Genomic DNA, 6744 nt, shown 5'->3' on the forward strand with positions numbered 1-6744 from the left:
CGGCCAGCGCCCGCGCCTCGGCGCTAGGAGAGGGCCCCGCCAGCGCTGTCACGGCCTCCAGCGGGAGGGGGCCACTGCGCCACCAGGGCGGCCCCCGCCCCCACTCGGCGCCTCCGCAGAGCAGGGGCCGCCAGGCGCGGGCTGCCCTGCCGCGCATGGAGCTGGGGCGCGGAGCCCCCTGGGTGGCCTCGCCCGGCCCGGCAGAGCCCCGCGCGCCCCGCACGCTCCCCTGACCTGGGGCCGGCGTCCTGCCCGCGGAGAGGGGCACCCGACCCAGAACAGCGCCGGGAGCCCTCCCGGGGCCCCGTCCCGCACCTCTCCGCGCGGAGTGCGGGGGTGGGGGGTTGGGGGGGCGCCAGTCCCGGAGGGCGACCCCGCCAGGCCCAGCGCCCCGCAACTCACCGGGACCGGGCGGGCCGCTGGGCATTATTCCATCACGGGCTCGGCGCCGGCTCCCGGTGGCGGCACAGACGCCCGCGCCCTGGCACCCCTAGGCCCCGTGGCGGCGGCTCTCGGGTCGGAAACCGGACTGCGACCCGGGAACAGCCGGCTGGCTGGAGGCGCTGGCCGGTGCCCGAGCGCAGAGTGCCAGCCCGCAGCGGCGGCGCAGGAAGGGGCGGGCGACCATGTGCGGGGGGGGGCGGGGGGGGGGGGGAGGCCGGCGACGCGAGGTGCTCGAAGGATCCCGCTCGGGGCGGAGGGCGCAGGTTTCAGGAAATCCAAACCCTTCGACAGGAAATTGGAATCCTGACTAAGCATTCCAGGCCTGGCTGCCGCTCCGCGCCAGGGGCTCCTGCCGCGCTTAACCCTTGGCCGGCCGCACACTGGCGGGGGCGCGGCGCGCTGGACACCGGCGGTCACAGGCGGGTCTCGGACTTCAGCTGGTGCCTGGAGTCCTGGTCGTGGGCCCACACCCCCGCCGGCTGCCTCCTCCTCCAGAGGTGGGAAGGGTGGGATTTATTCACAGAAAACCTTGGCCTTGCGGGCGGGCTAAGGCTGGGCCACCGGGAAAGGACCCCGACCCCTCTCCTGTCCTGCAGAGGATGGACCTGCACGCTCTGGCCGTTTCCTCTGTTTTCATTAAAATAAGTAGCATCACCTCACTCACAGGTTTCACTGCTTCCTCTTTGCTCAGTTCCTCATTTTTGCCCAGGACTGGGAGGCAGGACCTTTGGGGCCAGGATGGTGCCCTAATATTGTGGATAGTATAGGGTGGACTTTGATCTCTGACCTGGGTTGGAATATGGCCTTTCCCTTTTTCTACCAATGAGACCTCTTGAGTAAATCACTTAACTTCAGTTTCCTGAGCTTTGGTTTCCTCAAATCTGAAATGGTTAATACTGTCTTTATACGTTTGATTTGGAAGCCAAATCAGTGCTTGGCACATTGGAAATGAACAAATAAATGGTAGCCATGTTTTTCCTTCTTAATGCCATTAAGGGATATCAGAGAAAGGAGGATTTTAGCTTGTTGGGTGTGCATTGTGCATACCTGTGCCTAATTATTAAGCCAGGGACCATAGTCTTTCCTTAGAGCACCATATCCCTGCTACTCACTGAGTGATCATTTTTCTTTGCAGCGTTTTAAAACATGCTTTCTGCAGAGGAAAAGGTTAGTGGTTGCAGCAGACCCCTTTTTGGTGAAATATGAAACTCAGCAAACCTCACTGAATTTGGGATTTTGTTCTTAACCTAAGGGTCAGGACCTTGAGGAAGGGGTGTTAATAAGCCTTGAGGTGCTTCACAAAGTTTGGAAAAACCAAAGTCAATCCCAGCCTGGGTAGCTAGCGGGAGTGATTCATTGTGGTTTCCCACAGAAATGCCACATTGGGGGGGGGGGGGGTTTATAACCTGGAGGATGCAGCTTGGTGGTTTTGCTGTAAGTGTTTCAGATTCCTTTGAAAGCCACACTTTGAAAAGGGAACAACATGCAGATGAGTGAAAACTGAAAGACAGTGAAGAATAGACATTAGCTTTAGATCGAGTTTTATCCCTTCTCTGCAGACTTTCTTTCAGTGGTCAGAAGTGGTAGGACACACTCGAGGTTGGGCACCAGGAGCCCAGGGTCCTGCCCCAGTCATTTGCAGACACTGCTCCCTCTGGAAGAATCTCTAGGAGGTTTTCTTGGAGGCAGCTCAGAACTCATAACTTAGCTTCTCTGAGAAGCTTTTCTCAACCATTTGATCTTGTTTCTGGCACCTACATCCCTATCTCCACCTTCCACACTTTTCATATCCTGTTTTATTGCTTCCTAGCTCTTGTCCCTAGTTTATTTATTTGGCTGCTTATTTATCATTCCCCTATGGGGAAGGTGCATTACAGCAGGTACATGCCTATTCCCAAAGCCAAGAACAGTGCTGGCCCATAGAGTACCCTCAATAAAGAAATGTCAAATGAATGAAAGAGGCAAACAAGACTAGAATTGCTGATTCCACCCCCATCCGAATCAGGGCAATTGACTCAGTCCCTCAACTGTCTGGATCTTTCACAGATAGACTCAATGGGAATGCTCAGTGTGATGGAAGAAAAGCCAGACGGCTCTATTAATGGTCCTGGAAAGTTAAAACTATAAGTAATTAAGACTGTTAAGACTGTCAGACAAGGTAACTGTAGTCTCATTGGTACAGTCCCAGTTAATTATTCCCTCCTTTGTGCTTCCCCAGCATTTCTGTTCATTAAAGACCTTATTTATCACATCAAATGTTCACAGGGTGCTTTCCTAAGTCCAATGACAAACTCTTTGAGGTAGAGGGAAGGAAAGGGACCACATTTATTGACCATTTGCTCTGAGTAGAACCCTGAGAGCAAGTTGAATTTGAATTCATTTAGTACTGGTTAATTGCACACAGAGTGCTTAAAATTTTTCTGGACATTACTGCAAAAAATGAAAAAGAACTGCTTGTTCTCCAAGAAAGACAAGTAAGAAAACTCCATTTAGAAAGCAGAGCTAAGTATTCATAAAGGCACGTCTGGGGTGTCATGTGGCTGCACAAAACATGGTGGTAGGGTTTAGAAGGAGACTGGAAAACACTTTCAAGAAGTGTTCTTGAATGATGTGTCAAGGACCTGTCTGGGTAGATGAGGGGCACAGGCCCCTTAGGCAGAGCAACAAGCACATGCATGGGTGATGGTTGGTTCCGTGTCACCTGGACCCATCTCTGAACTCACCTGCGGCTGCAGTTGGATGCCCTCTGTTCAGAGGAATTGTCCACTTGAAACATGAACCTTCCTTATCTGCCTGAGGCTTTCTTCAGGCCTGTGGAATATTGCCCACCTGGAAATGCCCAACAGCCTAGGGCCAAACCCAACCAATCAGTGGATGAATGCTCAGCTTCCCTTTCCACAGAGGGAATGATTCTAAAATGCTCTCAAAACAGTTCCTTGGAGGATGCCTAGTGGTATTAAGTCCATTCCCCCAGCAGTAACCTCCTCATTAACTTGTTCTTTCTTTTGCTCTTCTTCTCCCTCCCCTGACTCACCTTCCCACCAGTCTTTTGTTCTTCCAAATAAAGTAACTGTGCTTAACTTCTTGTCTCAGGATTTGCTTCTGGGGAAATGCAGCTCAGAGAAACATCCACTCACCTATTGCCAGATCCCACTTAGGCACCCTGTGTGCCTGAGTTGACCCTGAGCATGAGCAGATAATATGGTCAGGTAATTCTGTAAAGTTCAGCATGATCTGAAGGAATGGTACATATTCAGAATGGAAAGCAATGAGATTAAAAAGTGCTTGTACCATTATACAGCCAAGGAAACTGAGGCAGAGGAGCATTTAATAACTTGCCCAAGGCCAAACACTTAGAGAGTGGAGGAGTTTTGGAGTCCAGACTCTTTACCACCCTGTATTTCCTTTCCTAGGAGCTAAAGCTCTGGACGTGGGCTGAGGGGTGAATATCACCCTTGGGTAATGGGAGGAGCATCAAGAGAAGCAGAAGGAAAACCTGGAGTTAAGGAAAGCAATGATTCTAAAAGGAGGGAATGGCCAGCACTCACAAAGATCCCAGAAAATTCAAGCCAGTAAGGATTGGAAAGCAAGTGTCCATTGCATTTGATAACTACAGGCTGGTTGCTTTTACCAGAGCTGTGTTGATGAAGTGAAGGGATTGGAAGCCAGATTGCAGTGGGTTGAGGAGTGAGTGGGAGACTACAACTGTAGACAACCCTTTTCATAAATGTGGCTGTCTAGCAAGTGGGAGGCAAGAGTGGAGGCTTCACTAAAGATGGGCAGGCACCAAGCATCTGTGGGTGATGGGAAGGTCCCAGCAGAGTGGGGGTGGTTGCTGAGGGAAGGCTGGGCCATAGATGGAACAAGTCCTAAGGAAGAGAGGGGAGGGAACCATGGATTGGAGGAGAGCCACCTTGGCCACTGGAGAGGAGGGCTAAGGGAAAAGTAGAGAATCTGATGTTCCGTCATGAGATTTTCCTGGATTCATGGACTAAGAGTTAGTAGGTTCTTAAGGGTTCCATAGTCTAATTCCTCATTAAACTCATTTTCTGGACAATCAAATATGGATGAGTATAAAGCGACTTCAGCCTCATGCCTAGAAAAGAAATGTAGAAGAAGCTCTTTGGGCCGAAAGGCGAGGCTGAGCCGAGTCTTGGCAGTCAGCAGGCACAGTGTGTTGGCTGGTGGGGGGGCATGCACAAGGAGGGACAATGGTGCTCACCTGTGAGGAGGAAGAGGGCGGTATTTTTAACTATGATAAAGAGCAGGGAGGGGAAGGTTCTGAGCAGGGAGATAATGAGTTCCTGTTTGTACTTTATGCGGAGGAGCAGGCAGTGTGGGTGGTAGGGAAGAGTCTGAAGCTTTGCTGGGCTGGGGCTTGGGCTTGAGGGTGGAGGGAGCAGGAGGCATAGGGACCTGCACAGTTGGTGAGAGGGGGAGTTGGCACCTAAGAAGGCAGCACTCTTCACTGGTAACTCACTGTCTCGCTTTACAATGAGTTCTCCAATGCAGCTGTCCTCACTCCTGATGCTATCAACATGTTGGACCAGTTCATTCCTTGCTGTGGGGGCTTCTTGGGTACTGTGGGACATTTAGTAACATCTCTGGACTCTACCCACTAAATGCCAGCAACACATACCAGTTGAAACCATCAAAAATGTCTCCAGGCATTACACAATGCACCGAGTAGCAAAGGACCACTGTTCTGCCAACTCTTCCTCAAATCACTTCAGAATTGTGGATTAACAAGTAGACCTTTGGATTGCCTTTTTTTTTAGCAGAAGTACCTGCTGCAGTTTCAAATCCTGTCTCTGCCAGTTCCCTAGTTCATGACCTTGTGTGACTGTGCTAGTTAGCTTTCCATTACTATGACAAAATTCCTGAGAAAAACAATTTAAAGGAAGAAAATTTTATTTCAGCTCATGGTTTCAGAGGCTTTAGTCCATGGTCAGCTGGCTCTGTTTGGGCCTTGGGCAACAGAACATCATGTTGGGGAGTTGCGTGGTAGAGCAAAGATGCTCACTTTATGGAAGCCAGGAAGAAGAGAGAGAAAGGGGCTGAGGTTGGGGACAACATAAAGTTCCCAAGTGCACACCACTAAGGACCTATTTCTTTAACAAGGGCCCACCTCCTACAGTGTCTACCACCTCTCAGTAGTTCATTCAATTATGAATCCACCAATAGACTGATCTATTCATGAGGTCAGATCCATTCCAGAAGGTGCCACCTCTGCCTTGGGGATCAAGCCTTCAACACACAAAGACATTCCAGATCCAAACTATAACAGTAATTTTCTTCTCTTATCTTGGTTTGTTTCACTGTTTTGTGTTTATCTGTAAAATGGGGTTTTTGAGAAGATGGAATGAAGAAGTCCATGTGAAGTGGTGAGCTCAAAGGTTGGCATTCAGTTGTTGCTTGCTACTATTGGTAATATTCACAGTAGGGGTCAGGCACTGGTGAGACATTCAACACACATTTGGAAATTGGGCTACAAGATATGCACTTCACAGACATATCAGGAATAAGAGGACACCTTTTGAGGCTGTGGATATCTACACATGGATTGGAGAGAGAGCAGATAGAAAGAAAGAAGGTTTATCCAGGTGTGGTGGTGCACATCTGTCATCCCAGAGGCTCCGGGTCGGGGGGAAGAGGCAGGAGAATCATGAGTTCAAAGCCAGCCTCAGCAAAAGTGAGGTGCTAAGCAACTCAATGAGACCCTGTCTCTAAATAAAATACAAAATAGAGCTGAGGATGTCGTTCCGTGGTCAAGTGCTCCTGAGTTCAATCCCTGGTACAAAAAAAAAAAAAAAGAAAAGAAAGAAAGAAAGAAAAGAAAGGAGGTTTAAGCAAGAATCTCAGGGAACACATATATTTATCAAGCAGGTGGAGGGACAGGAGTCTGTCTGCAGTTGAGATTTGAGTGGTCAGAAATGTGGATGAGTGCTCTGGTATAGATGTGCAATGTTCCCCCAAAACTCAAGTGTTAAAAACTCAGCCTCCAGGGCAGCAGTGTTCAGAGGTGGGACTTTGGGGAAGTGATTGGATCACGAAGGCTCTGACCTCCCCAATGGATTAATCTAGTTGATGGATTAATAATTGGAATGGACTACTGGGAGGAGGTGGGAACTGTAGGCAGGCCAGGCATGGCTGGAGGAAGCAGGACACTGGGGGTGTGGCCCCTTCCATGTTCTCTTTCTCTCTCTGCTTCCTGGATGCCGTGGGTTGAGCAGCTTTCCTCCACCACATCCTTAGCCATGATGTTCTCTGTCTCACCTCAGGCCGAAAGCAAAGGAGCTG

The sequence above is a fragment of the Callospermophilus lateralis genome, unplaced genomic scaffold (genome assembly GCF_048772815.1).
Source record: "Callospermophilus lateralis isolate mCalLat2 unplaced genomic scaffold, mCalLat2.hap1 Scaffold_1616, whole genome shotgun sequence".
In the NCBI taxonomy this organism is placed as follows: Eukaryota; Metazoa; Chordata; class Mammalia; order Rodentia; family Sciuridae; genus Callospermophilus; species Callospermophilus lateralis.